Source organism: Protopterus annectens, chromosome 2.part0, assembly GCF_019279795.1.
Source record: "Protopterus annectens isolate FY-2018-M chromosome 2.part0, PAN1.0, whole genome shotgun sequence".
Classification (NCBI taxonomy): Eukaryota; Metazoa; Chordata; order Ceratodontiformes; family Protopteridae; genus Protopterus; species Protopterus annectens.
The window spans coordinates 1094856583-1094884433 of NC_056728.1; positions in this window are offsets into that span (position 1 = coordinate 1094856583).

Genomic DNA, 27851 nt, shown 5'->3' on the forward strand with positions numbered 1-27851 from the left:
ACTCCATGAGTGAGTACATGTGAATGTCTGTGGTGGCAGAATTGGATTCATACAAATTAGATGCAACAGATACAGGAGAAGTGATTGTTTAATGTAGCATCTGTGCCCGATTTCTTTCATTCAAATAGGAAGGTTCTTCATCATCTCCTTCAACAGTGTGATAAAACTCACTGTCTTACCATGTCATCAGTACTCTCAGAGCCATCATGTATGCTGGAGTCACCTGATGCCTCAGAATTACCCTCTAATAACTGCTGCATATCAGCTTGGACATAATTTACTTTGTTTAACAAAAATCTGAAAAACTTGACCTGTAATATTTGCACTTTCCTTACACTATGCAACAAATCCTTCTTTTAGATGATTCTATATCCTCAATCCCAGATAAGGCAATTATTAGGAACACGTGTGCAAAGCTTATCGAACCTGCAACACAAACAGGTCTGCTAATGCTACAGTACTCTCCACATGCAATCCCATCACAAGCAGTAGCACCTAGGAGACAAACAAAAAATACCATGTTTATTTATTCTTTGTTGACAGATTAGTGGTATATTTTCATGGACGTCCAGAGGTGGCATCTCAACTAGAAAGGGTAACTTGGCCAGAGCATTAGAGAACTTCACCTACACTTTTCAAAAAGAGCCATGGGATCTTTTACATCCTCAAGTTAACATTTTATCCAAAGGACAATGCAATGGGGAGTACAACCCCTGAATGCTACACCTCAGGGTTAATGATCTAGTAAGAAATTCCCAGAGCTTTTTGTTTCACCAACACCAAAGTCAAGTGTACTACCTGTTACACCTTTGACACTGCTCTTATGTATTTCAACCAACCTGCCATAGTACACTGCATATATCATGCCCATATGACATGCATACTGATCTGATGGAATAACCCTAGGAGTATCTGTCACCTGTGTCTCAAATGTAGAAGCCCTTCACCTGCCAAGCAAGAAAACAGTTACAATAGTGAGTGGCTGTATCACATAAGATCATTACTGTAACTTTCTACTGTCAACATACAACTGCATTGAGGGGTAACCAGAAGTTCTTAATGCATGAGATTACACTGAAACTGGTGTTCCTACCATGCATGAGACACTAATCCATCATGAAACTGTCTGAAGTCCGATGGGAGCACAGCCATTGATGATCTGTGCAAAGAAATGTAGCTGGAGGTTACCCTTGTGATGTGAGCTATCTCTCAATAGCAGAGGTAGAAAAGTTATGGATTAAATGTTAACTGCATCTGTTGATACATTGTGTGCCACCTAAATGAAACTTCCTAGAAGGGCAACTTGCATTATTGCACCAGCTAGATAGAGCAGTGCATATCAGGAACACATCTTCAACAGTGGTCATCTCTGCAGGTGGACCCACTCTCAGCTGTCTGTCGGGTGGACAGGTACACCTGATATGTCCTTCTGTGTGCCATATCACAAATATCAATTAGTCTCACTGCCACTACAAACCCACACTCATAACACGAGAGCTCAGCAGTTCCCCAGATTGCAGGAGCTTGAGTACTTAAAAGTTCAGATAACAAGTACTACATTTTGCAAGCAATATGAGTAAATGCACCATTTTATTCAATATTTTTTTGCTGTGGAGGGTAAGGACCGTGGACCCTAGAACTTAATTATTCTCACTTTGAGGTTGCTGCATCTTGACAAAAGAGTGATTTCTGACAAGCAGTGTAATGCCTGACTCACTCTTTCTCTGGCAGTTGTGGGATCAGACAAACAATTGCAGTTAAATAAATAATGATCATTATAAGAATCAAGCTGTTAAGGCCAAGCACCTGTGTAATGAGCTCAGGTAGTCTGAGCAATGGATATGAAGCCATTAGCTTATGGTAACACTATGGCACTGACAGACAGCCTCCAGCTGTACTCAGGAGGGTTTGTATCAACTGAAATGCAGTTCCATATTCCTTTACCTCCAGAGTTGACAGGTCTAACCAGACTGTGCTCATGGGAATACTCTGTGAATAAGGTTTTCATTTCCCTAGGGAAACTGACTTAGAACCTTCTCTGTGTAGCTGACATCACACAGGGAATTGAGAAACACTAGGCAAAGTAACTGTCATAGACAATATTTTGTGAAATCACATTTTTATTACTTATTTATTTACATTTTGTTGACTGGGATAGTCAAATTGGATACATCCCCTTTTCAGAGGAGATGTAGTAAAAGGTTCTAGATACAGAGAACAGTTATGCATTATAGCTGGTTTACTCACACAAAACTATGCTAGCAATTATAACAGTGAAAGCAGGCATGAGTATTACATTTTATTTTGTAAGTACATTCTAATATTTAATCTGATTTTTTAATCCATATAATTTACTCTAGCAGAAAACAATTGAAAAGTTGTCAGAGAGGTCTGTTTTGAGGAATTGTTCTGGATAATAATGGATAAGACTGGATAGGGCCATTTTTTTTCAATGGTAAATTTCCATTGACCACAAATGTCCCTTTTAGGGGAAACCTGAAAACATTCTTTATAAGTAACTTGTTCGGTGTCTTTGCACAGGCAAATGGAAGCTGGGAGAATTAAACCATGGACTACTATTTTTATAGAGCCTGAGGGATACTCTGGTGTATAAGACAGTTACAGCAGAATTGCAACATCTTGCTATGTAATCTACTATGATTATCAGGAATCTATCAGTGGTCATTATGCTGAAAGATGCCATTTCTGTTTTGTGGCTGGGGCAGAATCATATTTTGTGTTTGTTATTAATGAAAAATCATTAGGTGTCTTGGATGTCAAAATCAAAACTCATCGTGATGGCTTTTCCAGGTGTAAGCAGTCTTGGTGTTGCACTTCAGCAGAGTTTTATTCAAATATTTCTATGTAATATACTGAAGAACTGTTTTGTCTGCTTTAGATGATGGATATGTGTGTATGTGTATGTGTGTGTGTGCGTGTGTGCGTGTGGGCGCGTGTGTATGTGTGTGTTTAAATTCTTTCATTTAGTTAGGATTTGTAATGTCCTGGTTGTTAAACAATTCACGAGATTCAGCAAGCTCTGCACAGCATGCAGGAATAGTGCAGGAGCTGCTGGAGGCAACACCGAGAGATCCAGGAACAAGTTCCTGGGATGTGCACGAGTGCTCCTGCACTATTCCTGCATGGAGACAACTCCTGTATGCAAATTACCCCATTTGCAGGTGAAAACCATGCAAATGAGGTGAATTTGTGATCCAGGAAGCTGGCAGCTGGCCGTACAGGACTAGTGTAATCTGCAGAAATGTATTCAGTTAGTAACCGAGTACATTTCAGCAAACTACAGAACGGAGCCATGACAGCTCCAAATAAAGAGTGTATATGATGTGTAAAGCATGCCAATGGCCATTGGCAATGAAAACAGATGCAAAAATAAAAAAAATATAACTTTTATTTTTTTGTCCAATTTCGGCTGTTTAAGCATAGGGCAGCGAGGTGCAAATGGGATTGGCTGGAAAATAAAAGTAAAACCTTGAAAAAAGTATTTTCTGCAAAATCTCAATTTTGCCATTATAGCCAATGGCAGGCAGAAGACAACAGGGCCAGTGAATAGTGGTTGCTAAGGGGGAAGGCTCAGTGTGGGACTTGTAACTAGACATTAGCATGCAATTCTATGCAAATGAGGGGAATGATACTAAATCACAGATTTCCCCTCATGGCTAGCCTGCACCCAACTGTGTAGGTGCAGGAAAGTCATGGTGCAAGCCTAAGAGTTAGCTGACATCATAAAGGTGTGTGGCAGGCATACTGTAAGCTTATTGGAGCTCTGTGGCTCGGGTTTGCCCTTAGATTAGCAGAGCTAAGGAAGGGGGTGTGACTGAAGCTGCCAAGCACACTTTACATTGCCTAAATGGGTGTGTGCACTTTGCACAGGGTTTTAAACAGAAAAAAAAAGTAAATCAGGAAATAGCAGCTCCATTCACATCTGAGCACTGGGTTTGCAAGGCACACCTTTGGGCTTAAACAGGAAGGCATTGGGAAGGGAAAAGAGCAATAGGAAGGTAATTAAGGAGAACTAGCATAGCTGGCAAGTGAAATGTATCAGAATCAGCCAATTACACAGGCAGCAGCCCAGCCCAGCACACTGCTATAAACTATGCAAACACCCTTCCCTCTGTTTTTCCCCACAAACTCTACACCACCGGTTTACACAAATGGGGGCATTTTACCTAATAAAAACAACAAAATGATAGAGGCTGCATTTGCTCTCATAAATCAACATGTGAAAGAGGCTGAGAGTGGTGAGGATGAGAATGCTGACGACCAGCCCACAGTGAGGAGAAGGAGAAGAATGTATAAGCCCAGGGTAACCTACCAGGGGCTACATGAGCTGGAGATAGTGGAGCACTATAAGGTGGACAGGTACCTCCTACAGAAAATTGTTGAGCTGTGCTGGCCCAGCCTCACACACAGAACCAACAGAATGGAATCCATCCCAGTGGATACCAAGGTATGTGTAGGCTTAAGAATACTAGCCACAGGTACCTTCCAAAGGCCAACTGGGGATATCATGAAGATCTCACAGGCATCAGCATCCAGGGTACTCCACCAGTTCCTGGATGCCATGTCAGCACATGCCAGTGAGCACATAAACCACAAGGGCTTCCCCTCCATCAACTGCCAGGTCATGTGCGATGCCCAGGGCATTATAATGAATGTGCATGCTGGCAGCCCTGGAAGCTATCACGACTCCCACATCTGGCATATGATGCAGCTGTACCTGAGATTTGCCAATGGGGACATTCCATATGGCCACCTAGTGGGGGATGCTGGTTACGCACTGCAGCCATGACTGATGACACCCATCAGAAATGCACACACACCGAACAAGAACTCCATAATTAGGCACAAGCACAGACCAGAATCATAATATAGAGTGTGTTTGGGATGCTCAAGTTATGGTTCCAGTGCCTGGACATATCCGGTGGAGCCTTGCAGTACTCACCAGCTACATGTACCCAAATTGTCATTGTATGTGCAATGCTACACAATATGATCCTGCGGAAACAGCTGCAGCAGGAACAGCATGGAACAGGGCCACACAGCCTCCCACCATTGCTAAGGCCTGCACAGGCACAAAGTGACTCAGAGGATGAACAACCTGAGCCTGCCCCAGTAGGCAGAAGGAGGCATGCCCAGTATGCCCAGGCCTTGGCAAAGAGGCAACACATAGCATATACACTTACATGGTAGGAACCCAGGGAATGACACCTCAGTCCAACTCGCACATACAGTAAAAAGGATGCCAAACATGACACTACATGTGCTTAACCATGTATAGGGAGTGTACTATGTGCATCCGACATAGTCAGCCCTCCAACAGCATCCTCAATACTGGCACAGCCACAAGGTAAGTCACACTCACTATAAATTGCTGAATGGATTAGTAAGTTCTGCTACCTGTATCTGTGGTATAGATGTGAGCATGTTTGGGAAATGGGTGGTTGAATGGGATGCCAGCAGATAGTAGACAACTATATTGACAGTATGAAATCCTTAACAAATACTGGTGTCAACATAGTAGGCAGTACTAGACAAGGGGACAAAACCCACTGCAGGACATGTGGTGGTCCAAATGTGTGTCCACAGGACACACACATGCATGTCAGTGAGGCTCACATACCCAACAACAGTCTCAGCCAGCAGGACAGGTGTAGACAAACACAAAAAAAGGCTGTGACAAGGCTTCTGATTGATGGTTATGGAGAACAGCCCCCCTCCAGACCTACACAGACAGACTACAACAGGTCAGGCAGTGGGATGTTAGTTCTGAAGGGTAACAAGTCTGAAACTGAAATGTAGGTCAATAAAACCTAAGAACTTTAGTACACTAATATGCCTCTGGTCTGCATGATAGGTCAGAATACAGAATGAAATGGAGTACCTGAAATACCAGTACAGTCATTGCAAATGTGTACAGTTGTCAGGTGTGCTCCCCCCCCCCAAATCCTATGTAGAAATGTAGTAACATGTATGTGTAGGTATAATGACAGTGGAGCACAGATTACCTGAGCTGGCCAAAGTAGCAGGATAGATTGTAGCACTTGTACAATATGCATGGCTGTGTGTGTTAGGTTGGTGTGCACTGTATATTGTGTGAAAGTGGTCAGCATGTAGGCATGGTGGGTTGTGTCCTGGTGGCTAATGGCCAGTACTGTTTATGAAATGGCCAAGTTCTCACAATTGCAGTGCCAAGCACAATGCATCCCAGCAAGAGACATTCCAGCTGTAATCCATACTAATTGTTTGGATGTAATATCTGTCACCATCTGGAAGATGGACATGGTACGAATGTGGGCCCAAACATGCAAACAGTACACAGGTGGAAGTACCCTAAACAGAGAGTGTATAATAGTTACTGTCAAATGGACACACTTTTAGAATTGTACATACAGGTTAGCAGCACATTAGTTGGCTGTGTAGTATGGAATACTGATGTCATCTGGCCAAGCACTGGCAGACCACAAAAGGTACAGGTATAAAGTACAGAGAAACTGCTTATGTCCCTGCACAAGTCAGCATAAGTGGAATGCCCAACGTATATCTATGAGTCAGCTGCAAGTAGCTTCCATAGCACTCATGCACTGAGCTCACCCCACCATCAGCCACAGGTAGCTCACAGGTCTTATCCCTGCTGTTGAGAATGAGTACAATATGACCCCCACCTCTGTATGGGAATAACCACAGAATGCAGCATGCTGAAGAGGTGTCCCATGCAGGTGTGTTCCTAGCTGTAAGCAGCAGCCTGCCAGCATCCACACCAATGGATCAATAAGGACAGAAACTATTGACATTAACACCTTGCACACCTACCCTGTCACCCCAGGGGAATATAGTGGCTTGCAGCCTTGGACTGTAGGAGTGACACAATGCACTGGCCTGCTACAGATGACCTGCATCACTACCAAATGCCCTACAGTCCTCTGTCAAAGGCCTGTGTCTCACCCGTACTGCCAATGTATGTTATCTCATGGACTCCCAAATATCAATGTAACATAGTCCACAGAACCCAAATGCAAGGCCATGTTGACAAATCCCAGTAGCATGTCCACCATGTCTCACTGCATGAACTGTGGACCAACCCTTAAATACTGCTGAGATGACATGATAACTATAGGGATCCTTATCAGATAATGTTTGCATAATGTTCGGAACAGGATAGAATAACAGTGGGAGGGGGTAGAAGCATGGACGTCATGGAGCGTGTGAAGTCTAAAACTCAGCTGTGTGCACATACTATCCCTGCCTGCAAACACAGGAATAGGTGGCTACAAACCTGCTTATAAACCACAATGTGAAGGGGTAATGACCAGAAATATATGCCCTGCCTCTGGGTAACCTGTGTGAAGCTGTACAGCTGTGAGTTATGGCCACAGCAGGATATGGCCATACTGTCACATCGATTGAGGTACAAGCATGGGGTCCCCAGTCACCACAGTACCAAGGCGCTGAACCATTTACACAGAACCATCAGCAAGTGTCTGCAGCTCCCCCTCCAGAATGGCATGATTGTGCAAGAATATGTAGGCTGCAGACCACAATACTGGACACAGCTTCATTCATCCTGTGTTCCCCAGGAAATTACTGCAAGCAGATATGTATACCTGTCAGTAGTTGATGACATAAACATTACAATGTAAAACAGTACATATGTCTGAATATCTCTGCTAACACCAAACCATGTAGCAGAAGCGGCACAGACACAATTACTTCCAGTAACCCACTATCCTTTGCCCATTGTGACCCCATATTGTCAACCGATCTACAGATTTCCTGCAGAAACAGGTTTCAAGCTGTAGGTATAGACCACAAAAGCCTGCATAGGAGTACAGCCTACCTGGAATGGATTCACATATTCACTACAAAAGGTCATACTGGGCATGCTCCCACACTTAATGAAGCCCATGACTGGCAACAACAGTTGACTATACATATCTGACAGTTGGAGATGTTTGTGCACACACTCCACATTGCACACCAGTCATGCTTTGCACACACATTGGATAGGAATACATACATATATCCAAGGAAAACACACTATAATAGGCCAAATTGTCACATACATAAATGTGTGGAAGAGAGTGACAGACAGTGACAAAGAGCTTCCCATCATAAGGCCTGTTATCAATCACTGTAGACATTTGCTTCTGGTTTCTCACAGCACTATAGTGTCTGTGGTGCTTGTGATAACTGTATAACATGACTGTACAAGTCAGTATTCATCTAGCAGTTGTATACACATGCCTGTTAAATGTAAACCTGTGTGTGACTGAGTGTTGTGTGTGTGCTTACAGATGAATGGTTTATGGCCCATTCACACACATTGCGCACCCCATTGCCCTACTTTGACAAGCCTGCTAATGTCATTCACCTTGAAATATACCTTTGGTGAAGGAGTAGCCCTATAAGCTCCATGGCACGTGCTATAACTGTGCAATTCTGTAGTAGTTAGGTAAGAGTTCTAATCCCAGACATGGAAACTGTGAGACTGTGTGTGTGTGTGTGTGTGTGTGTGTGTGTGTGTGTGTGTGTGTGTGTGTGTGTGTGTGTGTGTGTAGGGATACATTCTTTTGTGGCCATTCACAGTCACTACACTTTCCATTGCCCTACTTTGACAAACTTGCTGATGTCATTCACCTTGAAATACACCTTTGGAGAAAGAGTAACCCTTTAAGCTCCAGGGTGTGTGCTACAACTGCGTAATGCTATAGTGTGATGTACTAGTTAGGTTGGAGTTCTAATCGCAGACAAGGCAACTGTGAGACTGTGTGTGTGTGTGTGTGTGTGTGTGTGTGTGTGTGTGTGTGTGTGTGTGTGTGTGCGTGTGTGTGTTTGTCTGTGTAGGGATCAATGCTTTTGTGGCCATTCACAGTCACTACACCTTCCATTGACCCACTTTAGCAAGCCTGTGGATGTCATTCACCTTGAAATACACCTTTGGAGAAGGAGTAACCCTATAAGCTCCATGGTGCATGCTATAGCTACATAATGCTGTAGTGTGATGTACTGGTTAAGTAGTTTTAATCCCAGACATGGCAACTGTGAGAATCTGTGTGTGTGTGTGTGTGTGTGTGTGTGTGTGTGTGTGTGTGTTTGTCTGTCTGTGTAGGGATCAATGCTTTTTGTGGCCATTCACAGTCACTACACCTTCCATTGCCCTAATTTGGCAATCCTGCTGATGTCATTCACCTTGAAATACACCTTTGGAGAAGGGTAGCCCTATAAGCTCCATGGCGTGTGCTATAACTGCGTAATTCTACAGTATGATGTACTAGTTAGGTAGGATTTCTAATCCCAGGCATGACAACTGTGAAACTATGTGTGTGTGTGTTTGCTTGTCTGTGTAGGGATCCATTCACAGTCACTACACTTTCCATTGCCCTACTTTGGCAAGCCTGCTGATGTCTTTCACCTTGAAATACACCTTTGGGGAAGGAGTAGTTCTGTAAACTCTGTGGTGCGTGCTATAAATGTGTAATGCTGTAGTGTGATATACTAGTTAGGGAGGAGTTCTAATCCCAGACAAGGCAACTGTGAAACTCTGTGTGTGTGTGTGTGTGTGTGTGTGTGTGTGTGTGTGTGTGTGTGTGTGTGTGTGTTTGTTTGTTTGTCTGTGTATGGATCAATGGTTTTGAGGCCATTCACAGTCACTACACTTTCCATTGCCTTACTTTGGCAAGCCTGCTGATGTCATTCACCTTGAAATACACCTTTGGTGAAGGAGTAGCCCTGTAAGCTCTGTGGCATGTGCTATAACTATGTAATGCTGTAGTGTGATGCACTAGTTAGGTAGGAGTTTTCATCCCAGACATGGCAACTGTGAAACTGTGTGTGTGTGTGTGTGTGTGTGTGTGTGTGTGTGTGTGTGTGTGTGTGTGTGTGTGTGTGTGTGTGTGTGTGTGTGTGTGTTTGTGTATGGATTGATGCTTGTGAGGCCATTCACAGTCACTACACTTTCCATTGCCCTACTTTGGCAAGCCTGCTGATGTCATTCACCTTGAACTACACCTTTGGTGTAGGAGTAGCCCTGTAAGCTCTGTGGTGCATGGTATAACTGCATAATTCAATAGGGTGATATAGTTGTTAGGTAGGAGTTCTAATCCCAGACATGGGAACTGTGAGACTCTGTGTGTGTGTGTGTGTGTGTGTGTGTGTGTGTGTGTGTGTGTGTGTGTGTGTGCGTGTGTGCGTGTGTGTGCGTGTGTGTGTGTAAGTGTGTGTGTGTGTGTGTGTGTGTGTGTGCATGCATGTCTCATCAGTATCATGTGTGGAGATAGTTGTGATTGTGTAATAACAAGACTCATTGTGAGGCAAGTTTTGCATTTTTATTATATGGAGGACCTATTATATGTCACAATGTCCACCTTACAAGGACAAAAGATGTCAAACAGCAGAGAGGCTGGTGTAGACAATCCATACCCCTACATGTGACATTATGGATTGGGGAACTATATAGGCAGCCCTTGTATTACCCAGAGAACACTCTCCACCCATGTCTCATACACAAACACACTTGGGTAGGCAACAACCACTATGTTGGTAGTTCCCTGCATATTGCCCACAGAGAGCAACCATGGTGTGATTGCAGTGGACTACAGAGGACATGGCACCCTGTTTCATCCCTACAATAGGTAAATAATTGAATACAGTGGTCCTTTGCTATGTTATCCACTGGACGCCTGCAACAACTATAGAGTCAGCAAATGTAACCCACAATGGGAATACCATGCCTTATACACATGCCCTGTATGGACAGATGCCACTAACACCAGTGAATATCTGTATCATGCTGTCAATTTAAGTGCAGGATAACCTCAGTTCCATTGCCAGTTCTCACCACATGAGATCAGGAATGCCACATCAGATGATAAAAATCTGTCCACACAGCATGCCCCAGACACCCCAGGTTTTCTTCCACATGTCACAGAACATGCATGTGGGACATATGCACATCCCAGACACCATACATGTTATGGAATATAGAACACATACATGGCAAGCATTGCACAGCACTGGCCACCCACAATAGTAACCCAGATGACTGGATGGTGAATACAATACCCACATGTGTTGGCCAATCCAGGGACTACACCCCTGAGCCACACAGCAGACCATTAACATGTGGCCTGATGCCAAGCTATACCCTTTGCCTAGCCTTGTACAGCCTTCTGGCATAGTCATCCACTACACACCTGTAAAGCAATAAACCCGTGCATGTCAGTACTGGCAAACCTGTGTCTGTGTGTGTGTATGGAGAGTAATGATTTGGAAGCCATTCATATTCACTACACTTCTCATTACCCTACTGAAGCATGCCTTTTGATGTCAGTCACCTTCACATACCCTTTGCCCATATATCAGCCTGATAACCTCTGTGGTGCATGTGAAACCTGAGTAATACTGTAGTGTAGCAAGCAAGTTGTTTAGGAAGTCAAATCCTGACCCTGTCAACTGTGATAATGTGTGTGAGTCCCTGAGAGAGTGTGGCTGTGTCATCCTTGACAACTGATTTTGTGGACAGGCACATGTACTACACCTACCTTATCCCTCCTTTATCACTGTTGATGATGTCACTCACCTTCAAATATACCTTTGGACAGCTCTCTAACATGTAAGCTCTGTGGCGCATGCAATAACTGCATAAAAATGTAATAGCAATTCATAGTAGGCAGAGGCTTGAAACTCCATACTGGTAAGTGTGTGACACAAGTATGTGTAGCTTTTATTATCCTACCCTTTCCTTTCTTACTTTGTCTCTGTCAGTCTCTCTCACTCTCTCTCTCTCTGGTAGATGTGGAGAAGTACATCTGCTTTGCCTAGGCAGCAGCTTGTGTTTTGTAAGTGATGCTCATGATCAGCTGATGGTCTGTGCACAAATTGCAGTCCCCCACTAGCTGACTGTATGTGGAATGGCTGTGGTAACATTCCCATAGCTAATTGCATGGAAACACACTTCTATAACTAGGAACATCATGTGGGTGTTGGCCCTTTCCATTCACTGTGAACAGGACTCCATGTCAATGTTTGGCAAACAGCACCACAGAGGGTAGTGGGATATACCTCTTACAACATACACTGTGGAGCCAGACCAACAAACAGGAGGGGGATGTTCCAGACATGAGTACAGAATGTAAGTTTTGCTCTTCTACATTTGACGTAATGTTGGTTTAACAGGGTTTGTGTGGATATAGCTGGTCTACATGATTTAATACCTGTCATGACAGTGTTATGTGGTTGAGGAAACCCCCAATCGTAAGGTTATCTGCAGACTGGCCAGTGCTTGGAGTCTTATGTGTGTTGTGTTACTCACAAATGACCTATCTTTAGAAATGCAGTAGCATAGTCTGAGGATTGCAGTCAGTACAAGGTGACAGCCATAAGGGTTACTGACTTCATATCCCTAAGAAAACATATGTCACAATAAACCCTGTTACACCAGTAAATGTATGAGGTTATCACAGCAACATGTCAATATTGGCCCTTTGTTTGTGCCTCCAGCCACAACTCCGTCAACCTTTGCACTATGTTATGCAGTAAGAGGTGCATATGTTCAGCACACCATTATTTATTGACATCATACCTGATAACAAGTCAGTGAAACATCAGACTGCTAGACATGTTATGTATATTAGGGGTTATATTTGAGGACAAAACCTGGACATTCTGTTGTAGTGTGTACAGTAGTGAGGTCTGTGTACTTATGGTGATTATCGACAGAGTGTGTATTGCATATATGTACCTTGGTCTGTGTACAGACTGTGGTAAATGTTATTGGTCTTGATCTTGTTCTATCTGATGTTGCATGCTGCTTCAGTGTATGGTACCCTATTGGCATACATGTTTGTACTGCCAAACCCACACATGTCCCATACCACAGTCAGGCATCAGAATGTACTGTGTATTGGCCCAGTATATGCAGGGTTAGTGTGTGAGTGGCACATATGAGGATAGTGTTGATCAGACAGTCCATATACTGTAATATTAAGCATGCTTACCATATGTGGCTGTGGCTGTGTTCAAATCGGTTGTGGGTATGCACTTTCACACAGGTGTCTGTTACTCCATGTTGTTACATGCCTGTATAGCCTGCTATATTTGCAGGTACATGTGTATTCCCCCATAAGACATGTAGGCCAGTGTTGTGGCAGTCTGCCTGTAGTTTGCACAGTGCTTTGTGACATGCCTAGCAGCTCAGTGTACTTACCCAGTGTGATGTTATGTCCAGATATTTGTCAGATGTACTGCTGCTGGGCCACCATAACTGTTGTGTATTTCTGACAAAGCAGTGGGATGCAGTACAGATGTATGTCACTAACTAGTGGGTAGTATGTGGGCTTGTGACCTCTGCTCCTCTGGTTATTATGTGTCAGGACAGACAGGAGTGTGTGAATGCATAAACTGTGTGAGCATATGTATTCCAGTATTTATGAGATATACCCATTTATATGGTTGTTAACATCTACTTTGTCAGGCTTGGTCCACACGTCTTGCACTAAGGGGTTCTCTGTATACTACTGGACTGACCAGAGTGTGTCAGACTGCCCACATTTATTTGTCATATCTCTGCTGTATTCCACAGGACCATTACTGAGATATCTGTGGTACTGTACTATGATGATCTTGGGATGTCTGTCAGTAATTGATGGCGTACATGTTAATATCAGATGTGACTTCCCACACACAACATTTCTGTTAAGACAACCACAGTTACAGTAGCAACAGTCTACATTTATACCTGCAATACTTACATGACATCCCCTTGCAGTAAGAGGTGGTGACTATTGGTGCTGAGGTATGGCTCCACAACATGTTCTGGACATATGTTAAACATATATGTGTATATATATATATACATATATATATATATATGTGTATATATATATATATATATATATATATATATATATATATATATACACACACACACACACACACACACACACACACACACACACACACACATATATATATATATATATATATATATATATATATATATATATATATATATATATATATATATATATATATATATATATATATATATATATATATATATATATATATATATATATATATATATATATATACACATAAATCTATATATATCTACATATATAGACATAAATATATATATATATATATATATATATATATATATATATATATATATATACATATATGATATAAATACACACACACACACACACACACACACACATATATATATATATATATATATATATATATATATATATATATATATATATACAGATAGATCTATATATGACCATATATATAACGCAATATACAGATGTATATAAATACATATATATGAATATATATATATATATATGTGCATGTACATGTACACACACACACACACATATATATATATATATATATATATATATATATATATATATATATATATATATATATCCATCTCCTTGTTATGTGTAAACATGACTGTTGTATATACCTTTAAATATACAATATTTATATTTAATAAAATTAATTTATATGTTATGTATAGATATTTATAAGAATCTTGGGGGTAGGTTGAAATGTATTTTTTATTTGTTTAATTGTGTAAGTTCATTGAGGTATAGGAGAAAATGTGAATGTGAATTGTTTTATTAAGAAAAAATGTTATTTAAAAATGTTATTTGGGAATTCACCCTGTGTTGGGTTAATGTATTTAATATAATCATGATATAATGTGTAAATGTGTATGTGTGGGGGGCACATGTTTGTATTCTAAGCTGCATAATATTCAAAGGAAACCATATCATTGTTTAATTGATTTAATTGTTTAATTAAATGAAGATGAATTAATGCTGAGATGGAATATAAGCAACTGCTTGGATCTTATGAAGGTATTCCATTGAAGGCCTGTGAGGCCGCAGTACCAGAATGTATTGAATAAAGAAAGAAAATTGGCAGCTACAGCAGTGCTCAGTGTATTTTTGTTTCAGGAGATTTCCTCTATTCCAGCCTTTTTGGAACTTGTGTGGTTTGGTGTTTGCGTCATGTCATTTGATGGAGCTTCTGCTAGTCCAGGTGTTTTGAGAACACAAACTGAAATGGGGAAGTTTAGATGTACAAAGATGTGAAAGGAGAGAGATAGTAAAATGTTTGAAAATGATCCATGGTCTGTGGGATGGACTGTTGAGTAGATGAAAGGTATGAGCAACTGGAAAATTGTTGAAGAAGGAGGTTGTCATTATATTATGATATTAAGTTGTTAAAAAAATATGTGGACATGAATTTAACTCCTCGAGGGTTAAGAGTTGACAGGCTTCCAGCATATGATTTTTCAGAGGAGGATAATCCAAATGTGACACCAGTGAATGATGGAAAACATAGCTTTATTCCAAAATTCAGACAAAATTTTCCACACAAGCAGGAAAAAACAGACAAAAACTGCAAAAACTGAAAATCATAGAGTTAAGCGCTTTCATTCCCCACTAGGGACTTCCTCAGAACTATTCAGTTGTTCCCAGCACTCTTATAGCATTACATTTAAAGTCACATGCCCTATATAACACCATAAATTTTAATTTCCTAAAAACAAATATAAAAAAAATATAAAATTTTAATACCTTAAGTCACACAACTAGCCCCCTATAAAATATATATACATATATTATGAATGTTGCATGTAATACAAAACCAGGTATTTAAAAACCATATATATTTTTCATTTTCAAATAACAACTAATGCTTACTGTTTCATTAATACCCAGATAACTAGTGGCATCCAGCATTAATTGCCACTTCATTTCACAAACTTCAAGAACCTCCCTAGGCATATTATCTTGTTCGTTAGCTTTTAATTGCTGTAAAATCAAAAACTTAAAAGCATGACTAGGAAACTCGACAATGTGTCTGCTAAGGGCATTGGAATCTTTTTGATGTCTTATATCCAATGTATGTTCATAGATCCTTGCCCTTAGCTTCCTACATGTTTCCCAACATAAAACACCACACATGAGGTACACTTTGCCAAATTAACAACATTATCACTTTGACAATTGAAGGACCCCCCAATGTGCAAGGCCTTGCCATTCAACATAAATTTGTCTGTAGTGGTAATGACCAAGAGGCATTGCGGACACATACCACATCTCAAATTCCCAGCCTTTTTAAAAAGTATATATTTTCTTCCTACCCTTACCAACCTGTTACATAATAGTCTTCAAACACCTATCCCTTCTAAAGGTACATTTTGTTTTTTTACAATTATTAAACAGCTTTACTACATTCCTATCCAAGGATAATAAACCCCAGTTTTTCTCCAAACGTTTGCAAATCGATGGTGCATCTTTGTTGAATGTTGTAATAAAATTTTATCCAATAGAAAAGTTATTCTTTCTATCTCTTGGATGGTTTGTCACAACACAATTATGAACACTACGACCCAAAATGGGTACAAACCAAGCATTTTGCCTCTTCCTAAAAACTCCCCCCTTTACATTATCCAAAAGTCATGGGGATAACCCCTATGCTCAAACATGTTTTGGATAAAACCCACTTCTTGGATAAAATCACTTTCCAAAGATGTCATTCGTACCAATTGCCCCTTAACTATAGATCTTTTCTGAAAAGTGGGGTGGCAGCTATTAAACTCTAAATAAGAATTTGAAAAGGTTGGTTTCCTAAAAATCTTTGAAATCAATTGTTTACCAACTCTATCTACCCTGATTTCCACATCCAAGTAGGTAATAAGGGTGTCATTGAATGCATAAGTAAATTTGAAACAATCAACAGTATTGTTAATAAAAACAAAAAATTCCATTAAAATATCTTCAGTGCTATTCCAAATCATAAAAATGTCATCCAAAAATCTTGGAAAATATTTTATAAATTGTATATATTTTGATTTAAACATATATTGATCTTCCCAGAATGACATCACATAATTTGCATATATCGGGGCACACACCGCACCCATGGCAACATCTTTTACTTGACAATAATATTGACCCACAAATTTTATAAAATTATTTCTCAAAACCATTTCCATAAGGATTATATAGGCATTAATGTTGTCTTGATCATACAAGCTTGTTACTTGTAACTATGTTTCTAACCATTTTAGGCCATCATCCTGAGGTATAATTGAAAAAAAATTGCACACATCAGTAGTGACTAAAATCATATTTTCATCAAATAATAACCCATTTAGATTTTCTAGAAACTCCCATGAGTCTTTACATATGTATTTAAAATGTTGCAATCCTCTTTTTAGATGATGGTCTAGTTATTTGCCTATAAAATAAGTTTTACCTCTTTTTGCATCGACTATAGGCCTAAATTTTAAATCCTTAAGCCCCTTATGAATTTTGGGCAAACCAAAAATGATAGCTATAACAGGAAACTCATTTTCATGTATTTATATGAATCCAAATCGATTTACCCTTCCAATAATATATCATCCAAAGCAATGTCCAATCTACTATGTGCAATATTAATTTCATTAATTGAAACCTCTTTATAGGTATCACTCATAAGAAGCATATTCATATAATCAGAATAATCCACACAATCCATGACCACAAGCCCATTACCCTTGTCAGGTTTTATATAACGCACTTCACCATCTGCCATAATGTCATTCAACAACTTTTTTCCTTTGTCAGTTAAATTATCACCCATACCACAGCAATTATTCTTATAAATTTCCCTTACATCCATTTCACAGGCTTTTTAAAAAAATAATAATATTGCATAAGGGAGGATTAAAAATGCTAGATCTAGTTAACCTTGAACTATTAAAAACATTTATGAAGCTAAGGGCAAGGATCTATGAACATACATTGGATATAAGACATCAAAAAGATTCCAATGCCCTTAGCAGACACATTGTCGAGTTTCCTAGTCATGCTTTTAAGTTTTTGATTTTACAGCAATTAAAAACTAACGAACAAGGTAATATGCCTGGGGAGGTTCTTGAAGTTTGTGAAATGAAGTGACAATTAATGCTGGATGCCACTAGTTACCCGAGTATTAATGAAACAGTAAGCATTAGTTGTTATTTGAAAATGAAAAATATATATGGTTTTTAAATACCTGGTTTTGTATTACATGCAAGATTCATAATATATATATATATATTTTATAGGAGGCTAGTTGTGTGACTTAAGGTATGAAAATTTTATATTTTTTATATTTGTTTTTAGGAAATTAAAATTTATGGTGTTATGTAGGGCATGTGCCTTTAAATGTAATGCTATAAGAATGCTGGGAACAACTATTTGAATAGTTCTGAGGAAGTCCCTAGTGGGGGATGAAAGCGCTTAACTCTATGATTTTCAGTTTTTGCAGTTTTTGTCTGTTTTTTTCCTGCTTGTGTGGAACATTTTGTCTGAATTTTGGAATAAAGCACTGTTTTTCATCGTTAACTGGTGTCACATTTGGATTATCTAGTTGGTGCTGTTCGAGTTGCCAGTTTTCAGAGGAGGAACTTGACCTCCTGGTAAAATGGAAATCTGTCTCTTTAGCTTGTACTACTAACTGGCTAAAGATTCTCATTAAGAGAAATACTCGTGCCCACGAGAAAGTGCGGAAAAATATCATTCAATTGCAAGAGACATTAATTAATGACACATCTGAGGCCAATTATTCCAGTAAATTACTTGAAATAAAATCTGGCATTGCCAAAAATAGAAATAGATGTGGTCGCTTGAAAAAAAAAAAAAATTATCGCATGATATCGCTGATTATAGCAGCGGTATAATTTTTTTCTTGGCAACACAAAAGAAAAAGAGGGCATTCAAGGTAAACAAGCTTCAGAAGAGGAAGATCTCATTCTGGTCCGTTCTCGTGAGAGACGTCAGTATCATCTGGTGAACTAGCATCCAATGGTTGGAAGAATGTGTCCTTTGAGAATGTCAGTAGAGTGTTTGAAGGAGCAGCATCTACAGATGATGGCGAGGTTGCGGAAGACCAGAACCGGGTGAAACGAAGAGGAAGAAGGTTCCAGGGAAAGGGGAGAAGGAATTAAACTATCAAGCGGGACAGTTTAAGGTATGTTCCATTCAGTCAGTTGATAGTTCTCTCCCGGAGAACCTAGAACTGAATTTGTTACCGCAGAGGGTGAATAATTGTGATTTTAATTTTGACCTTCCCCTGACTTGTTCGATATCTGAACATGATGTTCTTTCGAGTACGTTTGTTCTGAGAGATATGATAGGGAATGAAATAGGTAAAGCCAAAAAAAGTTTGGACATTGTGAATCTCTCTGATTTGGTGTTATCTGAGGCAATGACAAGTGTCTTGCTTAAAGGCATGAAATATGTGCCAACTTTTTTTCCTTCACTAGTTGAAGTTGTTAATGAAATCAAAGTGTTCTGTAGAAAGTTGAATTTGAGGGAGTTTTTGGCACCAAGAAACAACATAGTCTACAGGAAAATAAAGCAAGTTTCTTGATTGATTCTGATATTGACATCATGGAAGATTCTTTGTTGGACATTACTTTACATGATAATTCATTTGTTTTTGGGATTTTGAGAATGAAAGTGTGGAAGATGAATGTGAGAGAAATAGTTCAACTAATGTTGTTTTTTCAACTGGGTATGGTAAATTAAAAATACCTAAGGTGCCTTATGTCAGTTCTTTTGTACTGCCAAAGAATATAAATGCAATCTGTCTTTGAATGTGCATTGGTTAAACAGATTGAATTTGCATACTGTAATTTTATGTCAAGCTGTAAATCATGGAATTTGAGTAGAGAGCAATGGTTAGCCTTAAAACAGTTATGTGCTGTTACTACCCAATATGAATTCACACAGGCGGATAAGGGTGGAAATTGGGTGATTTTAAACAGAAGTGACTGCAGTAATATGGCTTTGGAATTGTTGTCAGATGACAAAGTTTATAAAAAATTACCTGGTAATCCAGTAAAAGAGTTCAATGGGAGGCTGTTGGAGTTATTAGAAAGGGGAGAAATACTGGGTTTCTTTGTTCATGGGGATGTTAAAAAGTTGTAATTGAAACATCCAAAAGATGCCAGTTTTTTTTGTTATTCCGAAAATTCAAAAGTCAATGACTAAACCCTCTGGTAGACCGATAGTCTCAAGGGTGAGCTCTTTTTTTACAAAATATAGGCATCTTTTTGGATTCCTAGTTAAAGGTCTAGCTCCCTAGAGTACAATCATATGTTAAAAATACCTCTCATGTGTTGGAAGATATAAAGAAGATCCAGTGAAACCTAAACCTTTATCTTGGCTGCGTGGATGTTAAGTCTCTGTGCATCAACATCAATATCAAGATGGGCCTAGAAGCAGTAGTTATAATGTTGGGTGAGGGTCATAAACCACTTATATTTGTTAGTTATTAGAATTTGCTTTGATGCAGAATTATTTTGTTTTTGAAAATGATTATTATTTGCAATTGGAAGGAACTGCAATGGGGGCAGCTTTTGTCCCTTCACATGCAGTTTTATTTATGGCACATTTTGAAAATATGTTTGTGTATGTTACAGATTTCTTTAAGGAAAATGTGATCATGTTCAAAAGGTTCATTGATGATTTGATTTTTCTGTGTAGGGGGAGATTAATGAGTTTGATCAATTTATGGAATTACTTGGTCAAAACACATATGGCTTGGAATTTACCTATAGAACTAGTAGGAACAAAATGCAATTTTTGGATGCTGAATTTTATGTAGATGAAAGAGGTGTTTTGCAATACAAACTATACCATAAGGAAACAGCTGTGGATAGCTTCTTGGAAGCTGGAAGTGCTCATCCTAGTCATTTGATAAAATCCCTTCCTTATGGTGAGTTTAGGAGAATAATGACCAATGCCTCTGATAAAAAAATGCTGGAGAGGGAATTTGATCTAGTTAAGAAGAGGTTATTAAGGCGAGGGTATAGCATGAAATATATAAGTGAAGCATTAAATAAACTGAAGGGAAATATGAGTTATAAAAGAAAAAGTAGTTTTTCTACTCAACATGAAAGTTTATTAGGAAAAATGAAATGGAAAAGGTAAGTGTAGAACCCCTTTTCTTAGTGAACAAATTCTCTCCCCTTTCTGAGGCATTTAGGGGGTTAGTGAATGATCTTTGGCCAGTTGTATGTAGGGATGAAGTAGTGGGGAAGCTATTTCCAGAGATGGTTACCTTTTCATATGGTAGATTTAATAATCTAAAAGAGTTGTTAAGAACAAGAAACGAGGTAGATATAGTAGAAAGAAAGGGAGTATTTCCATGTGGGGTCTGCAAAGTGTATGATAAATTAAAAAATATTGATGGTTGGATGATAAATGGAAAAAAGTTTTTGGTTACAAATGAATTTAGTTGTAATGCATGTTGTGTAGTTGACATCATTGGATGTGGATGTACACCTTGTAAATGGTATGTGGGCCAAACAAAAAGAAAGGTGAAATATTGGAGCTCTTGGGTGATGTAAGAAATAAGAGAATGGATAGCCCAGTGGCACAACATTTTTGCGACATACATGGGGGTAGTGTAGATAATTTTTTCTTTAGTGTATTAGCAAAACCCTTTGAAGAACAAACGATATGGGGTGATGAGTTCAAAAGAAAATTGATCAAATTGGAAACAAAATTAATAGTATATTTAGGCACTTATATCCTAGGGGTCTCAATCTGGATATTGATTGGGGCATCTAAATGTTAAGTCTAATGGAGTCTGGTTAGTTCATTTCAGAATGAATGCATTGGGTTTAATATATATATATATATATATATATATATATATATATATATATATATATATATAAATATATATATATATATATATATATATATATATATAAAAGAATTAAAAAATCATTGGATGAATAAATGAAGTTGATTAATTTAATATTAAAAGTAAATTAGTGTAAGGATGAAAAAATAGTAAAAATATAAAAAACTAAAATTTTATATTTAATAAAATTAATTTATATGTTATGTATAGATATTTATAATTGAATCTTGGGGACAGGTTGAAATGTATTTTTATGTGTTTAATTGTGTAAGTTTATTGAGGTATAATAGAAAATGTGAATGTGAATTGTTTTATTAAGAAAAAATGTTATTTAAAAATGTTATTTGGGAATTCACCCTGTGCTGGGTTAATGTATTTAATATAATCATGATATAATGTGTAAGTATGTATATGTGTGGAGGGCACATGTTTGGATTCTAAGCTGCATAATATTCAAAGGAAAGCATATAATTGTTTAATTGATTTAATTGTTTAATTAAATGAAGATGAATTAATGCTGAGAGGGAATACAAATAGCTGCTTGGATCTTATGAAGGTATTCCATTGAAGGCCTGTGAGGCCGAGGTACCAGAATGTATTGAATAAAGAAAGAAAATTGGCAGCTACAGCAGTGCTCTGTGTTTTTTTGTTTGAGGAGAATTCCTGTATTCCAGCCTTTTTGGAACTTATGTGGTTTGGTGTTTGCATCATGTTGTATATACCTTCCCAGATGTATCACACCATATTTATCTGATATGTGTATATTTAGATATAGCAGCATATATGATTCAACAGTAATATCACTAACAAGTACTATGCTATTGTAGAAGACATAGCAGTTGTTCAATACTATTCAGCATGTGTACTGACAGATATATATTAGAAAAACAACAACTGTTTTCACAGCTATGATGGCTTAGTGGTTAACTGCTGTGACTGTAGTGTATAGGATCCTGGGATCAAGACCTGCAAGGGCTGGTTATTTTGTTGCTGGGAAGAAAAAGGGCTGTTGGATACAGAGTGGTTAAAGCAGTTTTGAGCAGCTTTAAGCAGGTTTGCACAGGTTTGTGTGATGGTAAGCACTGCTAACGTATGGTTAAACATACAGGGACTTACACCGTGTAGGCTTTGCTTACCAGTGCACAAATCTACTTAGCATTTATATTGCAGCAATGCTGAAGCCTGCTAAGCTTGGGTCATCCCTGGTAACCAGTGCTTCCATTCTACTTTGATAAAATAGCATGGTAATGACATATTTAATAAGTGTATTTAATGCCATGTACATAACATGCATCTATGTGCTATCATTATAGTAGCAAGGGGTGTGAGTCTACTGTCTGGGACACCTGAGTATATATGGCTTGCACAACACTCTTTTCCATTTGAATGTGATACATATATGGGTAGTATCCCAGGTTATCTGTAGTCACACTGGCATGTAGTGTATCATTACAGTACTACTGTTGACAGTGCTTTCCCATATAAGAGTAGATTGCAGAATGTAGTACTGGAACGAAACACCCCTGCATGCAAAGATGGACTATTTGTCCTCACTATTGTGTTCATGGCATGTGATCTGTGTCTCATTAAATATTTCCTACTGGATATTGATCTGACATGTGGAAAAATAACTGTAGACTACTGTGTGTATAGCACATCAGTGAGGGGTGTTGTCATGTAGTAATAGCATACATATCAGTGTCAAACATCTATCTGTCAACACATTCATCAGAATGCATAGCTAGTTGGCTAGCTGATGTCTGTCTGTCCTCTGTACAGATGTGCAGATGTCGGGTATCCATCTTGGCTACTTACAGGCAATCTGTGCTTGACTGACACTGACATGTCTACCCAGCTGTGTTATGAATGCCACAGCTAGGAATCCACACCCTGTATGTATCACACACCATGGATGCCTCAACTACACTACCACAGTCAACAGAACATGCTTGGGTACAGGTCTCCAAGACAGACACTGACCATGTTATGTAATACATGTTGCATACATGTCAAGTGGAGCACCTCACTGGCCCTCTGCAAGAGGCAACCAGATGATTGGCTGTTGCATGTAACTCTCACCCTGAGGATCACTCCTGTGGTATCTGTTGATAGATGGCCTGCTGGCACATGGCAGGTGGCATGATACCACTGTTCACACATCCCCTATACTTCCCATCTCTCCATGGACAATAGCCTGTTACACACCTATGAACACTTGCTCCGATGGACCCCAGTACTGACAAATGTGTACATGTCCATTACTGAGAATATCAGTGTCTGTGTGTTTTTAGACCTGTAGGTGAGAACACCCTCAGGCCCTTCACACCAACCGCACCACCCATTGACATAGTTAGATGTAGCTGCTGCTGAACCGGACATTACATGTACCTTGTTACACTCTTCGCTCTAAGGGCTACCTGGGGCCTGTAGTCCTAGCACAACACTGCTGTACAAATGGGTTGATAGGCATGGGATACCCACTGAGTTCTGGTAAGTGTGTGTATGTGTGCACGTGTATATATTTGTAGGGTACAGCATTCTGAGGCCACATTCACCTAATACAATATGCCTTGCCACATTAGGGCTAGTGATGTTGCTGACCATAGGAGAGCCATGACAATGCATCTCCCTACTATCCCTGTGGCATGTGCAGTAGATGCATATCCCTGTTGTAGCACTCTTGGGATACACAAGGTGTTGCATTGCAGTCCTGGTCCATGTGTGATGGTGGGTATGTCAGAGTGTTATCATGGGTGTCAGTGCATACAATATCCACTGTGGGGTGTGGGTGCTGGGTATGCTGTCCTTACACCATGGTACCCCACTGTATGGGAGCCACTGTCACCATCAACCATACAAGTAACTGATAACACTATCCAGCCCAGTTATGCATGTGCTGTGTGCAACTTATCTGTAGCAAAATGGACACACTGACAAGGAAGCTAGCACTGATAAGCCCAGGTCTCTCAGATGTGTGTCTGACTGTGATGTGTTTGTCAATGTGTATATGACAGTATGTCACACTATGTACTGTCCACAAACAACCAGTACATCCCCCATTACCATAATGTACAGGACTGGGGATGTTCTATAACATGTAACCTGGAACACACCTCATCCTAAATGTTGTGTGGTATGTGCAAGTAAGGCCACAGACATCAGTAGCACTACATACCTAGGAAGGGGTTCTAATCCCAGTGTTGCCAAGTAAGTGAGTGTGTGTGTATGTGATGGAATATACTTCTGTTTGCAAAATATACATGTCCCAGGAGGTCATCTGTCTGAGAACTGCCTGGCATATGCTAACATTTCACAGGTATCATCCTGTGGAAATACATTCCATCATAACTAGTGGTAGATGTGTAAATGCCCTTTTCCCCACTGTATAGGTGTACAGTGATACTGGGGTTTGTATATATAGCTGGGTGTGGCTCTTGTGGACACAGCCACCATCATTGCAGTTACTGTTGAGTGTATCCCCCCGCTTAGCTGGATGTAATACTTTACAGTTCATGTTAGCAGGTTAAGTAGTTGTCTATCACACTATCTGCAGTTCTACAGCACCTCTCTCCCTCCAAAGGGTAGGGCTGTGCCACCCACATCAGCACACCTATGTTTACTGAGTTGAGGATTGCACTACATTGGGGAGGGAGACATATAACCTATTCACTGCCAGTACCATCGTCAATGACATTAAACTAGCAGACTGCTTATTTCCCAATGTGTTGTTGTGCCTATTCTGTCTTGGTGGAATTACATAGGCTACAATGGGTTCCTTGCAAATGTACATAAATTCATGTGTACAGTATTCTCTGTGTATTGCATCAACACCAAAGCCTCTGTGTGTGTTATACACAAACATGTGGTGTGTACCACCCAGTACACTTACCATTGAGGGCTGCTGACATCAACCACCATGCACTCACCTGTATACACCACCTCCAGACCTATCAGCCATGTGGCACATGCAGTAACTGTTATACAGATCTGTGAAATGTGTTCACCTGTACCCAGGATATGGCACAGCCAAGGTGTCAGCACAGTGCCATACCCCTTTTAGGATACAAAAGCACACCATCCTCCTGCTGACACATAGATACCTACAACACAAACAGAATATATTATGGAGACCACAATCACTCAGTGTTAAAAACAGCTATAATGCATTATGGGTGGACAGCTACACATCCTGACATGTAAGCATTAAAGTTACTGCTGACAACATGTTACACAGCGTTATATTGGTACACAGTAGTGCAGTCACTCTGTGCATCAGAACCATATTAGCCTGTCCCTGCATCGATGTTATAGATGACAGGAATGTGGCACTGGTATTATCATATGCACAGGGTGTGATGTTGGTTTGTCAGTGACCTAGGCTGAGTCATACGTTTGACACCTTGTGTGTGAGTGAGGGGGTTTAATTATTAATTTAGCCATGGTGATGTGGTGTGTGTAGTTATGGGGTTGCCCTAGTTGTGTTTGTATTGTGTGTGAGTATGCATGCACACAGTACTGCCATGTGGCTGCCCTATACAGGTGTTTGTTGGACAGCTGCAGACTGCAGCTGGCAGAGTGTGCAGTTCACCGCCTCCGGTCATGGACACGAGAACTGCGCCTGCCAGGGGTTCCACAGGCACCACCAGGTGCAAGCCACGATATGGTACTCTCCCCTGATGATGACATATGTGCGCTGGATCCAGGTCCCTCCTGGGATGGGCCAGGGCCACGTGCACATGGCCTGCTGTGGTGTGGTGTGGACATTGCCCCCTGAAGTGCTGGGACTGGTACTGCCACTACAGGTGTGGCTCTATGTTCTGGCACATCCACGTCGACCTCCAGCTGTTGGTGTTGCTGGCCTACATCCATGTGGCTTTTCACCACACCCACCATATGATCGAGCACGGACATTCCATGGTTGAGGAATCCCATCATCTCACCCAACCATTTATCCATGACTTCTGAAAAATAAAGGAGGGCACCTGCAAGATCACGGATGTTGTCAGTAACAGCTGAATGAGTAGTCCTCTGCAGCCTCAGATCCTGTCTGGTGTACCATTCCATACATGCCTACACCTCCATGATGGCCTAAAACATGTGTCTGGTGGTACCAGATGTGGCACTTCTGCCAGGGGCACAATAACCAGCAGTCCTCCAATGAGCACACCTGTACATCTGCCTATGTGGTACCCTGCTGGACATCTGGCTATGGCTGCTGTGTTCAGACACACGTGCCATAGATACTACACTATCCTGTCCCATGCCACCAACCGTCAACTGCCCCTCAGCTATGGCCACTGGTGATGGGGCATGTATAGGCATTGTGACTTTGTGCGGGGATGGGATGGATAGCAATGGGATTTCAAATGATGGCGCAGCTTCAGACCCTGACAACCCAGCCTGTGCCTCAAAACAGCTGCCATAATTTTCAGTGTCTGTATGGACACCAATATCAGATTGCCTGCAGGAGGGACCCTGAGCCACCTCGCCACCTGCAAGTGGAAAACAAGAAATGCACTTTAAGACCTGTAAGTCATTGCATAACAGTACACACACACACACACACACACACACACACACACACACACACACACACACACACACACACACACACACACACACACACAAACACACACCCTGACATTCCACCATACTACTTACATATCCCTGAGTTTATAGAATGTCCCTAGTTTTTTTCTCTTAAGTTCTTATTGGAGTTGTTTTTTCATAGACTCCCTGATGTCATCCAGTGTTCACCCTGGTTTTGTCCAGATGCCTTGAGCATGGCACACATATGTTATGGGCTACTACAGTCACTCAATAACGTCACGCACTGGAGTGTCATACATAACTATTGTTCAGTAGATGCAAGGTCTGTTGCTCTATTAACATTTTATGTGGACTACAGTAATATTTAGAATCACTCTCTGGTGTTGTCTAGTAATTCCCCAATGCATGTTTAGTGCTGCATATGTGGGTATTCCTTCACCTTTCTGTTGATTGCAATTAAAACAGTATCTCCGGTGTCTAGTTGCATGTTTCATGCTGCAGACTTTATTATACTATCAGCTGTCCTGAGATAATATGATAGAAATGTATTCCTGGTGTCTCAT